General features: G+C 45.0%; 1 long non-coding RNA gene across 1 annotated transcript in view; it reads left to right on the top strand.

Moving 5' to 3' along the window:
- Positions 1-12,960: 12,960 nt before the first annotated feature.
- The window catches only part of LOC124958091 (uncharacterized), a 34,132-nt gene continuing 26,480 nt past the window's right edge, over positions 12,961-20,612 (top strand). Inside the window, exon 1 of the long non-coding RNA XR_007103833.1 lies at positions 12,961-13,089. This is a non-coding gene — a long non-coding RNA (uncharacterized LOC124958091). The remainder of the gene's footprint in view (positions 13,090-20,612) is intronic.

Raw genomic sequence — 20,612 nt, 5'->3', positions numbered from 1 at the left:
CAGATGGATTTTGCTGGGACATGGGAAGGGCATGGGAAGCTGTGCTGCTTACCTGGACCCTCGTCTGGCTGCCTGGAATCTGTGAGGGGCAGGCCAAGTAGATGCAGAAGCTCACGACCTGGTCTGGTTATGCCCAGGAAGCCAAGCTCTAGAATATGTCAGGGTTCTCCTTGACCCTGTGGGGACTGGGGCTAGAGTTTTCCCACAGTCCCAAACTGTCCAGTCCTAATTTGCACATGGCAGGATTCAGGTTTTTTAAAAAAAGGATGAGTCATAATTCACATGCACTTCTCAGGGAACCCTTCCTGAGGGGAGGGTTTGCCCTATCATCCTTGCCCTTCTATCTTCTGCCAAAGGGCAAAGCATGTGCCATGGGAAGGACAAGGCTTGCAGGCCTGTGGTCCTGAGCAGTGGCCTCCCTCTGCCAGCTCTTACCATCCACCTTGACCACATATAGAGGAACAGGCTTCTGCTCTTGTCCCAAGTTGCAGGGATGGCCCACAGCACGTGGTGAGGAAGGTCTGTCCAGGAGAGAGAAATTCTAGAAATGAGGGAGGGCAGTGTCAAGACATCAAGAGTGACACATTTGCTCGGCAAGGAGGTGGGGAGAGCCCAGGGCCTTCCCTGAGCCCTGAGTGTCCTGACAGGGATGGTGGGGAAGTGCCAGGTGAGGAGTTCTTAGAATTCTGTGGGCAAAAGCAATGTGGAGTCATGATTCTTGATGGTATCACTTTTCAGTAAGGAACACAATGACCTCTACTTCTTTAAGGAGTTTTATAAAATGAAATTAAAGTGACATAGGGGCCTTTTTTCTGGTTGGAGAACCTTGGAGGCAGGAGAGGTTGTGTCAGTGGTGTGGGTCATGAGCAGTAGCTCCTCGGCCCCACGAGCATTCACATCCTCCATGTTCTATCTTGGGAGGCAAAAGTCACAGGCATAGGGTTGGACCTCAGGGCACTGTACCTGGCTCCTGATGCCTTCAGTGACGGAAATCTGTGGGATGCCCTTAGGGCAACTGAGCTGCAGGATATGTCTCTGTCCCTCTGGGCACAGGGGACCACACGTTCCACTTGAGTGTTGTTCCCAGCACAGGCAGAGCCCTAAGCCTGCATCATAGCCACGAGCATCTCCAGGTGTGGCACATACCTGTGCAAAGACTCAAACTTCTTGGGGACACCTCCCTGGGGAAGTCTCCCCCCATTTTCTCCAACTTCTTCTAGGAACTGCCCCAGAGTGTAGGGCACAGATCTCCATGTTTCCAGGGAGGGGCCAGTGGAATAAGCCCAGCAGCTTGGAGGTTGAGTATTTGAATAAGAGGACAGAGGAACAGGAAGGCAAGGGTGTCATGTTATGGACAGCCTCCTACCTCATAGGCACAGTGGTCATTCCATTGACCTTTGGTTAAACACAGTCCCTCCTGGTTCCAAGAAGCCCCATCCTTGCAACTCTTGTGTTCTCGCGGGACACAGCCCAGTGGCTTGCCAATGTCTTGGTAGCCAGGGAGGCAGGGGCATCGACCATCACTGGGCTGGTGGGTGGGAAGAATGGGAGGAAAGCTGTTTCAGGTTGGCTGGTTAATACTTGGTTGCGGTGAACCACACAAAACCCTTTGGCTGTGACCCTGCCTGAGATGGGTTAGAAGAGAAGGGCAAGGGAGGGGAAGGGAAAAATAAACAGAGCTGGGAAGGAGCTGGTTCAGAGGGGAAGTTACTGGCATGTACTGCTAAGGGTCCAGCTGATGCTGTCATTTCATTCCAAAAGACTTGAGAATTTCAATAAAGGAAGGATTTACAAGCACATTTATTGGCTTATGAGGAAAGCTCAAGTTGGAAGAGCTTGGACTAGGGTGTTTTGGGAGTGATCATGATAAAGAATGACATAATCTTGTCCTTTAAGGAGGGTAGGTAGATTTAGCAAATAAAAACTCGGGGTACTTAGTTTCAGTTTCAGATGTATAATAAAGACTTGTTTTTGTTTTTTGTATATCTCATGCAGTAATGAAAAAAACATGTTATTTGTCTGAAATTCAATTTTAATTGGGCACCCTCCAACTATTAATACTATTCCAAAATGATTTGGAAACCTGAGCCAATTGTGGTCAGGTTACACCTGAGCCAAACCCTACCTGGGACCAACACAGTCCTGAAAATGCAGCCAGTCCTTGGGTCCCTTCATCAGAGGACATACCTGGAATACTCGCGCAGGTTCGCGGCAGACACACGTGTTCTTGCCTTCCTCTGGCTGGGTGGCCTCCGTGCCACAGGGGAAGCAGGCATCCTGGCCATGCCAGGGGTTGAAGAACTCCGGAGGGCAAAGGTGGCAGAAAGGGACATTGTGGGGACCAGCTCTGGAGAAGAAAGTTCCAGGGGGACAGGGAGCAGGTGATAGGCTGGGACAGAGCTCACCTGTGGATGATAGCTGTGATGTAATTAAGGATAAGATTTGGCTTCCAGGAGCTATAGGTCCCCTTGATTTCTCAGGAGCCCAAAGGACCCTGACTACCCTTTTCCCCCACCGGGGAGCTTCTGACCCTTAGCCAAACCCAGGTGTCACATAAAACCACCAGCGACCCTCAGAGTTGTTTTTCTGTCCCCTCTCCTCAACTTTACCTCCAACGCCTTTGGTGCAAAATCATTCCCAGCTCCTACCCTCTGCGCATCCTGATGGGTCCAACTCTTCTTTTGCACAGGGCATCTCATCCCCACATTCCTGAGGATTCTCTCTGATCAAGCAACTGGCCCTCTGGAGGACAAAGCAGAAAAGAGCTATCAAGGCCCATGTCCCCATGATGTCCCCGAAGGGGAGAATCCTTACCTTCTGGACAGGCATGACTATGGCAGGGAGAGAGGTAGACTTGGAGACAGGTGGAGGACACAACCAAGAAAGATCTCAGGGGGAGCAGATGAACAGAGAGAAGGGGCAGAGCAGAAGACTAGACAAGGATGGCTCAGTAGAGAGCCAGAGAGATCTGAGCCCCGGATCAGAATGCAGAGAGAGATGCCCAGGGAGGACAGCCTCTGCCACTCAGGGCAGCTCTAGGAAGCACTCACTAAATATTTCATGAAGATGAAATCTGAGATATAGGTCCTCTGGGCAGCCTTGGCCTAGACAATATAAGCGTTCCCACATCCTTTTCCCTCTCTCTATGCTCCATTTACTTCCTACAGCAGGGCATGTGTGTGTGTGGTGGGGTTGGGGAGCATGTGGGCTTAGGGCGAAGACGTCCTAGCTTCCTCCTTTTACTAGGTCAACCTCCTTTAAGCACTTTCAATATGCAAACCCTGCAGGAGAGATGCAAAGGGACTATAACTCAAAGCTTCTGTCTTTGGTTTCAGAGACCCATAAGATTTTAGTATTAGAAAGGACCTAGGAGATCATTTAGTTCTCTTCTCCCAATTTACTGAGGGTAAGTCTTGAGGTCCAGAAAGACTGAATTCAGTTTTAACAAACTAAAAATCAGTCACATGTTCTTAAAGAATACGCATACACAAAATAACTAGAACTCGTAAAACAGTGAGCTCCTGATATAACCAGGTGCCACCATAGATAAAATGTTCATAAGGTGGTAGAAAAGCTACCTTTCAAAATTGGATAATTAGTTGACTTATCCCTTACACAAAAGTGATAATAGGTAGTATTACCTAGTTTTCTAGGTGGTATTCTAGGTAGTATTTTTGCTGTGAAAATCAATCAAACTAACAAGTCAGGAAGGGCTTGGAAAGGATAAGGTTAAATGCAAATAGTGAGATGTGCCTGCTAAAGAGAGGGAACTGAGACTCCCAGTTTGTAATCCCAATTTACAACTTGTAAAGGGGCTTCTGATTTCAAGTTTGAATAGTGCCAGGATGGGAGAGACTACAGAAAACTCATTACACTACTTTGTAGTTGGGCCTAAGAGTAAGAGGTGGTACATCTGATTTGATCTATCCCTTTGTAATTCATCAACTTTTTCTCCAAATGACTTACGACTTGGTTGCTTTTAAAAGAGATCTACCCATCCAGGACAAGTATCCCCCAACTGAGGGCATTTCATTCACTCAGTCATTTAGTCATTCATTCCACAAATATTTATTGTGTACTTACTGTGCATGGGGCTCTCTCCTGGGGCTGATGATACTTAAAAGACTGTGCTGCAAGTGCAGAGGGATTGTGAGATGCTGTTTTTGCAGCTGGAACTAGAAGGAAAATTACCAGTGTGCAGAAGTAAAACTTCTTGTAGAGTCATATTTGAGGAGAGATTAGCATCCCTGGAAACCCATGTTCTGAGAAAACATGTCTTACACAGTGCTGTCTAATAGAAACATAATGTGAGTCACATATGTAATTATGAATGCTTTAGTAACTACAATAAAAAGTAAAAAGCAGGTGAAATTAACTTTAGTATATTATGAGCTCAATGCATCTAAAATATGACCTCAGTATGTCATAAATGTGAAAATACGATATTTTACACACATTATTTTTTTTTAACTAAGTCTTTGGAATCCATTGTCCATTTATACTTAGCAGCACATCTCAACTTGAACTAGCTACATTTCAAATGCTCTATAGTCATATGTAGCTAGTGGTTTCTATATTGTTCAGCACAGGCTAACTCCTGGAAAACCACTTCTCTGCAGGGTCCTCCAACTTGTGAGTAGCCCCCTGAACTGCACAACTCTTCAGTCATCTGCTTTTTTCCTAAGTGGTTCAGTCATTCTGTCCTTGTCTTTCCAGTAGGTGGCACTGTGAGCTTGCAGGAAGTGCTAAGCTGGGGTGGATGGTGAGGTTGGGTAGGGTGAGGGAGTCCTACAAGTAGAAGACATTGGGGGGGGGTCCACAATGTGTGAAAGAGCATTGGTATCATTTTCTTAATTATTTTGATGAAAATTAAGATGAACACCATGTAAAGGTTTTATAAGTCTTCTAAAATTTTCTTGCCCCAGCAAATCATCTGGGGATTCTTTAGGGGGAAAAATAGATTCTGGTTCAAGTCTATAGGTAGTCTGGGATGGGGCCTGAGATTTTGCATTTTTAACAAGCTCTGAGATAAGGCTGTGGCCATCAGGACCACACTTTAAGTAGCGAAGTTTGTGAGGAAATTTGACAAGCACCACCCTTTTTGATTCAAGCTTATGAGATGGACATAGTAATGAACCTTATTTTATGTAAGAAATGGTGGCTCAAAAAGGTTAAGTAAGATCATCCTGTTAATGGGAGGTGAGATCAGAAGCAGAACCCGGGTGTTCTGGCTCCTAAACATGCTCTTTCATTTCAGTGACGTAAGTTTTCTAAGTGGCAGAATGTGGGCTCATCTTATAAACCTTTCTTCCTCTGTGAGAAGGTAGGGAGTTTCCTCCTGCTCTGAGATCTTATGGGAAGTGTGGTCTTCTGTTCTGTTTGCATTCTGTGTCTATTACAATCACGGCCAGCAGCCCTCTCTGTTTTCCTTCCATCTGTGAAATCAACCTCAACAGTTACTTTCTTCCTGGTGAGTGGGACAGTGAGATTGTACTTAGCTAGGGGCCTGGGGATAAGATTTCTCCAGTGCGTGGAGATAGTAGTGTTGGAAGGGACCCCAGGGATGATGTGCTTCAACTTTTTTATCTTGTAGATGGGGAAACTAAGGCCCAGAGAAATGGAGTGACTTGTCCTGGGTCAACATGAGATAAGATGAAAAATTCCTATAAGATTAGGTCACTGCATAGAATTTCTAGAAATAGCAAACTGGGAAAATATTTTTGAAAATTCAGGTTGCTCCTCAGATTGACATTAAAATAAAAAATCTGATCCTAACTGTTCTCAACTTTGAGAGGTTTGGCCTCAGAGTCCTTGGCCATTGGGGATATTTTGGGTCTGCGATGTGGTGAAATATTCACTGAGCCCCTTTCCTAGGCTCCATCCTGTGGAAATACAAAAGAAGCATAAGGCCTGAGTGGACTCTTTCCCTAGAGGAGTGCAGATATGACAAATGAGGACACAATACCAAATCTAGAATTGAGTGCTAGGTTGTGCGTAGATGACACATGCTGAAAAGGCTGGAGAAGCGAATGCTGTGCTACTCATTCTGATTTTCACTCCCTGCCCCCAGTGCCGTTCTGAGACTTGCCCAGGCTGAGTCCATCTCTAGCCTGAGGTTTCTAATGGGGGCTTGGGCTTCATCCTCTTTTGCCCATCCCTTTTGAGAGCTGATCTACATTTGTTTTCCCAGGACTCCCACTGTCTCCCCTAGCACCCTGACTTCCACTTCCACTGTTTCCTAAAACTGCCCTCTCCCAGCGCCTGAGGGTGGCCCTGGATGCTGCTTTTCACCTGACTTTTCACAGGTCTTACAGGTTGGGGACTTCTTGACTTTCATGATTCCGAAAGTCCCTCGGTCTCTTCTTTGACTTTCTCCCATTTTGACAGTTAAGTTTTTCTTGAAATATATGGTTTTGAGGAAAAATTTTCGAGTCAATTTTATATTTTACAGGAAAATTGTGAAGATGGTACAAAGTTCTCATGTACCTCTCATCAATTTCTCCTCTTATGAACATCTTACATTAATAAGACATGCTTGTTATAATTAAGGACCGAGTCCATTATTATTAACTGAAGTCCACACTTTGTTCAGATGTCCTTAGTTTTTACCTCTTGTCCTTTTCTGTTCTAGGATTGTGCATTACATTTAGTCACTTGTTTCTTTTGTCTCCTCCTGTTTGTGACAGTTTCTCAGACTCTCTCTGTTTCTGGTGATCATGACAGGTATTTTGTAGAATGTTCCTCAGTTTGGATTTATCTGGCATTTTTTCTCATGATTAGACTAGAGCTATAGCTTTTTGAGAAGACCGGAGTGATACAGTCCATTTTCATAGCATCCTAGCAAGGGCACATATAATCAACACAACTTCACTGTTGATGTTGACCTCAATCACCTGGCTGAAGTAGTGTTTGTTAGGTTTTCCACTGGAAATTTGCTTTAAAAATTTCCCCTTTCCATACTGTACTTTTTGAGGGAAAAAATTTACCTGCCCACACGGAATGCGTGGGGAATTGTGTCCCATCTCTGAGAGGGTGGAGCATCCATGTAAATTATTTTAGATTCTTCTGAACAAGATTTGTCTTCTTATCTATTTATTCAATCATTTATTTCATGATTTGGGCTAAAACTATTACTTTTTTTCTCAAAATGATCTACTCTTGGCCACTGAGAGCGCTTTTAGTTGCCTACTGGGTCCTTTAGACATTTTCTATGACTCTGTGTGTGTGAGAAATTTCTTACTTTTCTGGCATGGTAAGATGCCCCAAGCTCTTGTATATTTCTTGCCCCAGTCCTAGAATCAGTCATTTTTCTCAATGAGTTCTGGTTCCTTTTATTGAGAATCCAGAATCTGGGTGCTAGATGTGCTCTGGTCTCTTGATTTTCAATCTACTTTATTTTTTATTTTTACCTGTTAATTCTCCTGTCCCCAGTCTGTTAATTACAGGGGTTTCCCAAGAGTGAATCACACATTCAACTCAATCAAAAAGAGTCCTGACTGCATATAAGAACTTGTGGGATGAAAGTCATAAAGCTCAGTCAGAGTTTACAGTCAAGTGTGGGAGACGGATCTAAAAAGCTTGAGAGCAGACAGGGACATGGCACACAATGCCTAGGGAGTCCCTAAGGAACTTGTGACTAATCCAGACTGTGAGCTATGGGAAGCCTCTGAGCTGGGATTTGAAAGAAGGAATGTTCTATGTTCTCTTTAGTCTTTTTCAAAATTCCTACCATCTCCTTGACTGTGGCAGCCAGTGAGTGCTTCCTCTCTGGATGGAGAAGCCATTGCCAGTGCTAAGGTTTGCTCACTTCTCTCCTACCTGTGCTTCTTCTACCTGCATGAAAATGAGCAGATCTTGGACTCTCTTCAACTACCCAGAGCCCTGATAATAAATGTGGTAATATTTTATTTCTTAAATTGTGGGAGTTTGTTATTGTATTCTTCATCCCTTTTTGTATGACTTAAGTATTTCATAATAAAATTTGAAACCTACTTACGAAGAAAATAAAAAAAGAGTTGTCTGTGGCCCTGGCCTGAGTGACTGACTCTACCTCCCTGCTCTAGGAGCAGGGACTGTCCTCCCAGATGCCTGCCACTCCCAGCCTGGAGCCAGGGAAAGCGAAGCTGGCTTGGGCCAGATAGGTCTGCTGGAGCCTGTCTGATCAGGTGTCCCTTAGGTGTTGATGTGACTCAGTACCAAGTGGTGCGGCAGTCAGAACACTGTGCTCTTGCTACTTTCCTTGCCCCTCTCATCTCCGTGACCTGCCTTTGATTCCCAGAGAGACTCAGAGCTATGACCTTGTGACAACCCTTTTCTACATTAGGGACTCCTGCTGAAGTCATTCTGCAGGGGCTGGGATGGGACTTTAAGTTTGGGGCATAACTCCTCTATCTCTGTGTCTCACCTGACCTGACTCAAGCTTCCTGTCCCCCATCTAAAGCATTTGTGAACAAAACCTGTGAAGGGCAGTTCTGGGTCTAGAAGCAACTGAGAAAAACTAAAATTCCTGTCAACAGGTGAGAAGGCAGGTAAGAAGCAGGCCAAGCACTTGGTTAACTGGGGACACTGTACTAGGCCAGGGGTAGCATTTTGGTTTGAGTCTCTTGGAAAAGAATGAGAGTCTAGGTATACTTCTTTCCCTAGTGTTCACAGGCTGGTAACCATGATGTTCTATTTGCAAGGCTAGTCCCTGCAGCCTTTGAGTCCAGGGAATCTCTGTCCCTGTATTTTATAGGGGTTGGTCACTTCTGATAAGATCTTTTTAACTGGTGTCATAGGTTAGAGATATCTGCACATTCCCTTATTTTGAATCTACATGACCAATAGAACTTGACAAAAGTGAGACTCTAGGATTTCTGAGCTCAGGTCATATGAGCTTGTAATGTCTGCATGGTTCTTTTGGAACACTCTCTAGGAGCCTTGATCTGCTATGTAAGGATTCTCATTATCTTGAGACTACCATGCTGGAGAGACCACATGTAGACCCTTTCATCAATAATCCCAACTAAGCCAAGCCTTCCAGCCCCACCCACCAAGATGGAAGCCATGCATGTGAGACCATCTGCAACCCCCAGATCTGTCTGTTTTCCAGCAAAATAGCATAGATGCCATATAGAGCAGAAAACTTGTCTGGCTGAGCCCTGCACAGATTTTTGAATTACAAGCATTACGAGATATAATAAAATATTGTAGTTTTATGCCACTATATTTTGAGATTATTTGTTACATAAAAATAGGCAATCAAGACATCTGGGGCACCCCCATTTAGATTACCAGTTTCGGAAATTGTCAATTTCCAAATTCTCCATCAAAAGAAGAGATGGAAGATCTTGGATCATTCTAAAAGTGACCTGGCTGAAGGGCTGGAGACTGACAGTCCTGAGCATGCCTTTGACAAGGTGTCCTGGAGGCTCTGGGCTTGGGATTGCCTGAGTAGCCTGGTAAGACCTAAGGGTGAAGTACTGAAGTAAACAGGAAGACTGACCTAGAAATGACATCCAAGATGTGTGGAACAGGCTGCAGAATCTGAGGGGTGAGAGTCTAAGGGGAAGCATGTTGTCAGGGGTACTGGACACTGGAGGAAGATCAACTTGGAAGATACATAAAAAAAAGAAGCTGGATTTTGGAAGGAGGATAGGGGGTAAGTGAATATTTCCCAGAAGGATAAGCAGGGGCTACAGGAGTGTGGGGAGCATAGAGCTAGTTTCTGCCAGGGGTTCCAGCAGCCCCTGGGCTGGTACTGCCTTATGGTGTTGCAGAGGTCCCTGTGCTTGACTGTGTTTAAAGAGTCCTGCTGGGCGCCCAAATGAGCTCACACAAACAGTGCAGGTGCAGGCCTGGCCCGTAAACCACAACAACCAGGGCCTGTGTGACCACAATGCACTGGGCAAAGCTTCTAGAAGGGGATAAAGGCGATTATTTGTTTAGCATCATTAGCAAGAGTCCCAGAATCCAGCAAAAGCAAAGCAGAAACTTTTGTATTAAGGAGATTAAACCTTAAACTCAGCTGAGAAGGCTCTGCTGTATTGAGTGGCTTTGTTGTGCCTGGCATTGTGTGATTATATGCAAATCACTGGGAAGCCTCTCTGGGGTCCTGGCCACAGAGGCTTAGCTGCCTGGCCGGGTGGGTGTGTAGAAGAGTGGGCAGCCACACGTGTAGGTCTGGCAGTACCAGCACCCAGCAAGGAAGCCTGCTTTTCCTCCAATTCAGGGAACTGGAGTTTTGAAAAGATGTTTAACATGTCATCCAGAGGTTTCTGATGGATAGGAGTTAGAGACAGACATACTAACAGGACAGTGTAACTGGAAGTTCAGAGCAGTGATCAAGGGACCCTCTGACCATATCACCCATGGCATCGTTTAGCATTCTTTATCTTGAAACTTAGAGTAATGTATGTAGTCACCCAGGAGATGGGGACATGTTTTGGTTTTCTTATTTTATTTTCCCTTGGCCACTGACCAGGATCAGAGGAATGATTCTGGGGGATTATCCTGCATTTATTAATTCAGAAAATGTTCTATTAATGTTCACTCTGAGCAAGGTACAGTGCTAGGTTATGGGTAAGAACAGAGATAAATAATGTATCTCTGTTTAGAAGTTTAGAGATAAGGTGTTTGTTTACTCAGGTAATTAAAATACCTGATAGAATTTGGTAAGTGTTGGGGATGCTTGGCTTCTGATCAGGGCTATTTGGAGGGGCTGGAGAAAGCTTCAAAGAGAAAGAAATGTCAGCTGGCCTCAAAGTTCTGGAATTTGAGGCATACAAGGGATGGGGGCTGCAGGAGCCAAGGGCAGGGTACAGATTCCCTGTGCCTGGATGACACAGTGTCTCAGGCACTGGGGGAGGTAGTTTATTCATATTGGGCCCAAGGTCTCTTTTTGTGCTAGAGTTTGACCTGCACAAATCAAAGTCAGAAGTCTAACCCACAAACATTAGATCTAGGGATTTCGGCCCCTGCAGAGCTGCCATTGGGGTAGCACTGGAGGTTTCTGTATCTTGCCTTTTTTTCCCCCCTCTTTTTGTTCCAATACATGGTTCACAGAGATATGTATTTTTTGTGTGTTGTTTTTGTTTTTTTTGTGGTGCTGGGGATCGAACCCAGGGCCTTGTGCATGCAAGGCATGCACTCTACTGACTGAGCTATATCCCCAGCCCTGTATTTTTTTTTTTATTGTAAACAATGGGGTACATCTTGTTTCTCTGTTTGTACATGAAGTAGAGGCATACCATTTGTGTAATCATACAATTACATAGGGTAATGGTGTTTGCGTATCTTGCCCTCTAATGGCTTTGTGGGTGCTCTGGGATCCTCCTCTGCCTCTTTTTTCTTTTAAATTCTTTTTAATTTTTATTTTTTTAAGTTTATCTTTTAATTTTTTACAGATTGCCTTTTGATTCATTGTACACAAATGGGGTACATCATTTTATTTCTATGGTTGTACACAATGTAGATTCATACCATTCGTGTAATCAAACATGTACAAAGGGTAATGATGTCTGTCTCATTCTGCCATTTTTCATACCCCCTCCCTCTCATTTCCTTCTACATAATCTAATGTTCCCCCATTCTTCTCTCACTTCCCACCTCCCCACCCCCATTATATATCATTCTCCACTTATCAGGGAAAACCTTCCTCTGCCTCTTCTCCTGAGCAATATCTTCAGCTGCTTCTCAGCCTTTAATAACAGGGTCAGTCTGGACACCTCCCTGGAAATATCCAGGTGACCATAAGATGTCTAGCAGGGTCATGAGTCATAGATGTTATTTCCCCCATTCTACAGGATCTCTGGGCCTGGCAGGGTCTGAATTAAGCATGAGGGTGTAGTGAGATTGGTCCTTGGCCTTCAAGACATGTTGCTGAAGACGACCACCAAAGACATCATGAGAACTGACAAGAAAACCTGGGAAGACTAGGTAAGCAAACTAGCACCTGAGGACCTGGGCAGAGTGGAGAAGCAGGTAAGAGACAACAGGATTGAACTTGGCTGTCTAGCCTGGGGATGGAGGGAAGAACCTGCTCCTGAGCTGCTGGATGTGGTGGTGGTGGGGGATGCAGGAGACGTCTATGGGCACCCATTATTGCAGCTCTGACCACAGTTGCCAGCAGTAAGGACACTCAGACTTTCTCTGTTACCTGTACTCTGCAGTAGCTGGTTCACTGGCCTTGGCCCAGCATATTCACAGAGGGTGAGACACCCTGGGCTGGCTGCAGGACCAGGGGTCAGGTGAGGTTGTAACACACATCTCTCTGGCCCTCTCAGGTCTGTCAGGTGAGCACACTTGGGTTGGGAAGGAGGAACATCAGCTTTGAAAACATTCCTTTTCTAGGAATGGAGGCAACATTTCTAGTTGCCTCCATTCCCATTCCCACCCCTAGCCTCATGGGACAGTAAAAAGCTAAGGGCCTCCGTGAGCCCTTCTGCTGAGTTCTGAGCATGACAATCATCTTCTGTATTACAAGGTCAATGCACTCCTCCTCTTTTGAAGGAAGTTTCTGGATCATGGGGTCTCTGGGTTCTGAGGAAGGTAATGGATGGAAACAAACAAAAAACCTCTTTGGAACTGTGTGTCCCTTGCCTCATCAGAGCAGCAGCTGTGTTGTGAGGGTAGGGGTTTTGAGGTGCTGGGGGCTCCAGCAGGATGGGAGTCAGGCAGGAAAGGCTCCAGATGATGGGGGAGTTGAAAGGAATTTTGTAAAGATATTGTCTGTGACTTGGGTTGGATAAAAGATGCCGGCAGAAGGCAGACGGGGCTGTTCACCTGCTAGGCTTTTGTTCGGCCCGGCAGCGTCTGCTTTCCACACAGCCCTTGGGGTGGGGCGATGCTGGGGAGGGCATGCTGTCTGCCATCTGCAGGAGAAATACAACAAACACCCACACGCGAGCCAGCCAAGGAGCCAACGGAAACTCTCAGCAAAACAAACAGTGCTTGAGGGTGCCCTGCTGGAGTGTGTGGAGGGGTGGGGCAGGGCGGCCGCAGGAGAGGCCAGAGGGCCCCTGCTGGGGCCAGGCTGTGGCTGGGCTGACTGCAGGAGCAGGGGTCAATTGAGGTTGTATCATATCTGCCTGGCCCCCTCAGGCCTGCCAGGTGAGAGCCTCTCATTTGTTCAGCTGCCGGGTCTGAAATATGAGGGGTTAAATAGCTTGAGTTAGTTATTACCTATTCTACTGCTCATGGTACCCACGATCAGTAGAGACTCACTGAGAGTGAGAGGTAGAGTTAGGTAGCTTGGACCGGAGACCTGAAATCTCTGAGCCTCTTGCTTCCCACTCTGTAAAATAGGGAGATGATAATGCCTAACTTAGAAGGTGGTTGTGAGAATGGAAAAGTGTCTATTAAACGTACTTTGTAATCTGCAAAATATTGTGTGAATGCTCTTATTGCTGTTTTCTTTGCATTGACCGGTTGGATCACAGCAGATGATCTGGGTGCTTACTTTTGGCTGGTGACCTGCAGGACACATACACATCAGTGGGAGAGACCCTCAGCCTGGTCTGGTGGCAACTGGGAGGTCTTTTGGTTTGAGGGGAAGAAATCTTGGACTGACAGGTGGGGTCTGGGGTCTGGGTCAGCAAGGGAAGTGAGAACTGAAATGGCTTGAGGTGGGTAGGTGGAGCAGAGAGTTGTATCTGATGGCTTGGTGGCCTTACCAGGCTCTGGCCTCACTCTGGGGGTAGAGGAATGGGCTGTAGGTTTTCCCCATTCCCATGCTTTCTGGGGATTTGTTTTCCCCTCTCCCCAGCATCCACACCTCAGTGCAGTGAATGGCAGCCAGGGGTGAGTGTCCACAAACCTGTTGGGACAGGGCAGGCAGCTTGTTTGCTCTTCCCAGGGCCAAGCCTGGTGGGCTGGACTGAGAAGTATTGTGTTACTCAGCCAAAGAATTCATTTTCTCGCCTGCCTCCATTTATAAAGTAGAAACAAAAACCCTGAACTATATGTGCCTGTGGCCCCAAGCCAAGTCCTCAAGTGTCATTTCTGGGGAGCTGCTTCCTCCCCAGGGCAGGGTGAAGCCTCTTGGAGAAACAAGAGCCCTTCTTTCCTTTCCCACTCAAGGCAGTTGTAGTGGTGGGCCTTCTCTGGTTCCTTCCGACCCCCAGAGGCCCTGGGTTCTCTGTCACTGGCCTTAAATGTTTTCCTCATCTTGGGTCTGAGCACTTGAGAACATAGTAGCTCTGATAGCTTCCCTTGGACTAGTGGCGACCAGGGCTGGGTTGCTGAGTTTCTGCCTCAGCCCTGGCTGGTACTGGTACACTCTGGTAAAGAGAACCACCAAGTATTCTGCCATTGCACGTGGCCTGGTGCCCTTGTCTCTGTTTGCTTTGAGAAACTGAGATGGGTTTCAGATCCTCCAGGCTTTGTCTTCCTAGACTTTAAAGTTCTGGTCAGAACTAGGTAGCCCGAGGAAACTCGGACCGGCTCTGAGCTGGCCTTTCTGAGTTGTGTCTGGCTAGAGTCTCAGGACCATTATGTTGGAACTTTTAGAGACCTGTCAGATGAGCTCTTATTCTGTAGCCAGAGTTGAGATGGCTGAGGGAATAAGAGTCAGGCAGAGAGCATGACAGGTGTTCGGGGGGTGGTCAATAAAGGTATTGTTCAGGGCTCAGAAGGATCTCAGAGATTCCCTGGCTTCCTCACTTCTTCCTAGACAGACAGTTCTTTTTCTTCCTATAGGATCTGTATAGGAAACTTGGATTTGAGTCTGCCAAGGTTACTGATTCACCATGGACAAACCATGTGTTTCATATGTTCATGACTCAGTTTCCCCCCACCTGTGGAAAATAAGAAAGTCAAGTTGGATGATCTTTAAGGTCTTTTCCATCCTTGGTGGCCATTTTATGGCCATTTAAAAAATTCTCAGTCCACTGTAAGCAGTATGTGTAGGTTTGTGAATGAATTCTGGGTACCATTTCCTCTTGCCTCAATTCTAGGATGGGGTTTCCCTGACTGGGACCAGTTAAAATGACAAAAGCTTCTAGAACTACTTCTAGGAGATAAATATATATTATCTGAGAAGTACTGATAATAAGATTCAGTTTTTAAGGAGTGTGAAAGTTTAATTTTAAAAGTGTAAAGATATTTATAATTAAATTGGCCGTCACTCTTCCTTGCCTCCAAATATGTTCACATCTCTTCATCTGGCGGAAAAAAACTTTATTTGACCTGTTGACTTCTCTCATGTCTATTGTTCTTATTTAAATCTTACTTATATATTGGTTAGCAGTTTTGTTGGCCATATGTCTGTTTAGTGTCCACAGCCCAGCTTTAGGTGATTTAGCAATGGGGTTTGTGGTCTGACTGCTTCACATAGTTCATAATGCTTGCTCATAAGCATTCTCCTAGTAGCAGCCTAGGGCTTTACTTGTGTATTCCCCCTTCTTTCATACTCCAGGAACAGTGCTGACTCACATTAATTCTTAGTCAGTACTTGTTGAAGGAATGGAATATCAAAGGAATGAAGACTTGGTACTCATAAATGTTTACTGAGTTGCACTGAGCAAATCTCTCTGTCATCCCTGACTAACTTGGCATGAAACTTACCTGCTTCCTACCTCTCTCACAGTCTCCTCGGCTGATCTGAGTGGTTCTTTTTTTTTTTTTAACTTTTTTATTAGGGCATTATAATTACACATAATAGTGGGATTCATTGTAATATACTCATATATGCATATAACAATTTGCTCCATTTTTCTGCATGGCTCTTGATACTCAGTTCTCTGGCCTTGGCTCTGATACCTCTTGGTGTCCTATCTTGGGAATTTCCAGCCAAGGTTGTGTAACTGAGTAAGTTATGTGGCTTTGTGGCTGCATCTTCTACTTTTTTTTTTTTGTTTACTATAAAGTATACATCCCCAGCTCTGTATTTTGCTAGAGTTCTACTCTTAACATATCTATTTTCTAAGAAAACTTAGAAGTCATCCAATGGGCCCCTGTCCCAAAACTTCCCATTCTTTTCCTCTCCATTTGTCAGTTCCCTCACTAGGCTGCTCCTTCACTGTTGCCCAGTCCTGGTGGTTGTCCTGCATTCTGCTTCTTCCCTCCATCTGTCCCCTTGTCTAGATGGCAAGTCTCTTAACAATAGGGATCATATTGTACATGATTAAATCAGTTTTGCTCACAGAATAGTGAATATTTGATAATGTGATAAATCCGAATATTTGGACATTGATGGGAGGTGCTGCTCCCTCAACAGATTTGGAGATACCCTCCCTCTGATTTTGGAACCAGAAAACCCTGATTTCAAATTCCAATTCTACCATTTACCAGCAACAAATCTTTAATAAATTTACTTCTCTGAGTTTTGATTTCCTCTTCAATAAAGCAGTGATAATAGTGGCACCTACCTCAGGCTTGCTATGTGGGCTTGTGAGATACTGCAAATCAGCTTTTAAAGCAGTGCTTGACACACATCAGGGGCTCCAAAATGGGAATTTTTGTTACTGTCGGTTGGTTGACATTGACAGTGAACCTGAGGTTCTAGGCTAGACATAAAGCAATATATTGCTCCTTCTCTGCCCTTCCGCCTGCTCCAGTTCTCTCAGTACAATACTCATTTACTGCCTGGGTCAAGGTATAAGGTACAAGGATTAGTTCTCCCTTCAGATAAGCCTGTTAATTTCTTCTTCTGGATATGGAACCCTTTCATCACTGACAGATGATGTGGGAGCATAGAGGAGAAGAAGGAAACTAATCTATAGATCTGAGAGACTGGGCTGGACTGCTTTTATATACATAGTGCCTGTCTTCAGAATGCTTGTAACCTGGCAGGAAGAAAAGGCCAGAATGTGGGAAATAATTAGAAAGCAGTATTAGGTTCATATGATGAAGTGCTACAAAAGATGTCTGCCTTTAGTGGAAATGCCCTTAAATATGGTGGTGAAGAGGTTCTAGAATCATAAAAAAAAAAACAGGATTCTAACCTTGGTTCTGCCACTTTGTGGTTGTGTGACTAGATTATTTAACCTCTTTGTTCCTGTTTCTTCATCTGGATTCTGGATTTTTTAGGGAGAATTAAATGAGATTGTGCTCAGTAAATTATTTGTCAGTACATGACACACAGCAAGGACTCCTTAAGTGTTTACTATTATTACAATGATGAAGATGTGATTTCTGTGTTTGGACAAAAGAAGAGTTATTAAGGCCTGTGCTCATCAGAAGGCATAGGATTTAGGTAAATTAAGAGGGAGAGGGAATACCTTCTAGATGAAAGTGGCAGCAATAACATCAACAACCAGGAAAGAGTAAGAGCCATGGGAGAGTAAGAACTATTTAAGAATGATGTACATCAGGACTTACAATATCAGGATATATATAACAGAGAACATAATCTTGGAAGATCTGAGAAATCAGGTGGCACCAGCTGATGGAGAACAGAAATGGAAGAGTTTTTCTTCTTCCTACTCTTCTTCATGCCAAGCATGGTGTTTTGCTCAGCAAATGCTTATCGATTGCTACTGAACTTTTTGGTCTATGCAATCTTGGCCTAACTGTGTGGGTCTATATTTCTTATAAGGCATTAAGGTTTGCAGAATTACTATTTTTTTTGAGCTCTTCAATGAATTTTCTAAAACTACCTGATCTGAAACTCCAGGAATGTTTCATTCTGTAGTATCTTTATATTTGGTCAAGAAGTCCAGGGATACCTTACCTGTACTATTTATAGTTGAGAAGATACACAGCATTTTCCTCTGAACCTTTGCCCTCCAGACACAGTGTCTGCCTCATTTTGGAATCAGACAGTCTGATTTTATCCCTCATTGTGTGTCCTTGAGCAAGGTACTGAACCGCCCATGTTCCATTTCCTCATGTGTAAAATTTGAGTATTGTGCCAGTTATCCATTTATTGCTTCTCAGTTCCAGGTTCCTTTCAGGACCTGTTCAACAATCCTGGCTAGACTCTCTCAACTTTTCTTCCTCCCCATGAGCATGATGTTAAGCTTTGTTAGTAGAAGGTACCTCCCTCCAAAGTAGATTTTTGTGGGTCATTACTTAATATGTATGGGGTTTCCTTTTGGGAGTGATAGAAATAGTTTGGAATTAGTCGTGATGGTTGTCCACCATTATGAAAATACTAGAAGTTACTTCACTATACAGTTTAAAATGGTTAAAGTGATGCATTTTATGCTATGTAAATTTTACTTCAATTTAAAAAAGTAAGGTGTTGTGAGGATGGGACAAACTCAAGAATGGGGAGAGCTTAAAACAAGGTTTGGAATGTAGCCAGTGATCTATAAATGGTAGCAGTGATTGCAGTCTTACTTAATTTCTTAGTACATAACCATATCTTTATGATATGGGCCTTACTCTCCCTAGTGCTAATAAGACCCTCACAAACCTGGTTGCCCTGCAGCTCTTTTGGCCTCTGGTGTTGGTGGGCATGCACAACCTGTTCTGGGAGTGGAGACAGAGTGAATGCCTGCACCCTGGTTTCCCTGAAGTGCTCCAGACAACCCACACTGGTGGCTTAAGAGTAACTGCATGGGCAAGAGACTGGGTTGCAGAGAAGTCCAAGAGATAATTTAAGTCTTGTGTCCCAGGCCTCTGGGCCTCTGGGCCTCTGGGCAGAGTTAAATTTGAGTCATGAAAGAGTCTCTTGAGGCCTGACTGTCCTCCTCCCACAACCGCCTGCAGACTGCCCTTCCTGGTGTGATGACTAGGGAGCCCGGGCTCACAGCTCTCGGTTCCCTCTTGGGAGGGAAGGTGGCCCCTGGCTAGAGATGGTGCAAAACCCTGTAGATCAGTTGGGCTTGCTGAGACCCACAAGGCAGGGATCCAAGAAAAAGCACCAGGAACAATATGGCAGCTTTGGAGACCTCCTGGGGAGCTGGTTGGGAGAGAACTTTCTTTGGGATGTTGTCATAGCTGATGATGGAGGCAGTCAGAGAAAGATGTAGGGGTCTAAATAAGGAAGTCAGTTCCATCATTTCTTCCATCTATTTAATAGTCCTCTCCTATCACAGCCTATAAAACCAGTGTTTCTATCTGTACTTTATCAAGACTCAGACATTTTGGGGTACTCAGAAGTTTTACTCAGAAGTTTTCTGTCCTAATATCTCCATGCATATCCATGCACTTGTTGGCCTACTTGTCAGCTCTTGGTTAGGAAAATCCTGTTAGTCAAATCCCTTTCCTTGTAGCTTCATCTTGCTTTGTCATGGTTGCCTGCTGGAACCTTGTCAGAGAGCAGGAAGAGAGAATGTTACTGCCTTGGGCTGCCTCCCTGCAGAGCTGTGTGGTCCTTGGCCTGAAGCTGGGGGGCGGGGGACACCAAAAGCACGTGCCTTGTGATATGACATCTCTCTCACTCTATTGCCATTTTCCATTAAGCCGACTCACACAATTTTAAGATATAAATGCCTGTGCAAAATAATAGAGTAACCAGCTGTCTGCTTTCAGGGCACGCACATCTGACTGACCTCATCCCTGTTGGGTAGCCACAGCTCCCGGGTAGCATTGGTTTTGGGGTCCCAGAAATGCCAGGGCATCCCTCTGAGGACTCCCCTTGGACCTCCCCTCAGACACAGTTGCCAAACATGTTTTTCATCTTTCTTAATCTGCTCCTCTTCTCACGTTTCTCAGGTCACAGCTGCATTGTTATCTGATGGGCTTGCTGCCAGCCCCATGAAGCCTGACAGTTACAAAGGGTGGATTAGCTGCAAAAGAATATTTATTAGAAAAAAGTCCCTTTTTCTTCTTCTGTTGTTTTTTGTGGAGTTAGCCACATATTGCCTAGGTGACGTGGCAGCAGCCTTCTGGGAGTTGTTAGCAGAGGCTCCCTTTTTGGGTTATGGGCAATGACCATTCCTGCTCACTATGGGCCATCTCTCACAGCCTCTCTTGGAGGGTCCTACTCAATCTCAGAACTCAGAGAAGTCTATAATATGTCTGGCTTTCTCCAGAAAGAAGAGCATATTTTTTCATGAACCAATCTCACCTTCTCCATAGTCTCCAGAGCAGAAGATGAGTACAGCACTGATCATTTGGTATTTATTTCAATGTGGTGGTCCCTTTTGCTGGAGTGTTTCATGGTGTTATCAGATAAAAGAGATATTCTGACCACAGAGATAGGAAGGGCATATTAAAAAACCCATTCGTGGAGAAATGTTGCCACTGAGGCAATTTTAGATTTCCAAGAAAATCAACTTCTTTGTGGGGAGTTGATTTTTGTTCTCTTTTGGAGACTTCATTGATCACAAATCAAAGGGGTTTATAAGCCTGAGCAATGTTCTGATAGCACCACCCAGGTCTCTGTGAGGTCCTAGAGGATATGGTCTGTTAGGACATATGCACTTTGAGTAAACTCTGGGGAAATGTCAACTTTCCCACCCCAGCCTGGGAGCGGGCTATGCCAGACCTGCCCAGGCCTGCATGCCTCTGATGCAGTGTGATACACGGGAAGGGGGGTGAGAGGCCCTGAGTGCTGGCCAGGAGGGTGACTTCTGGTTCAGTGTGGTCATTATTTGGAATCCAGGCCAGTCTGGACTCTGAGGGTAATAGGAAAAACAGAGGAGTCAGGGTCTCTGGGCCAGAAGTTGGGATCTCTGCAGAGTGGAGAAGAAACCAGTGTCAACAATAAACAGGTATTATTAGAGCTACAAGAGACATTGCTG

Source organism: Sciurus carolinensis, chromosome 11, assembly GCF_902686445.1.
Source record: "Sciurus carolinensis chromosome 11, mSciCar1.2, whole genome shotgun sequence".
NCBI lineage: Eukaryota > Metazoa > Chordata > Mammalia > Rodentia > Sciuridae > Sciurus > Sciurus carolinensis.
Note: the sequence above shows the minus strand (reverse complement) of the source record. Positions and strands in the feature narration are given on the sequence as shown.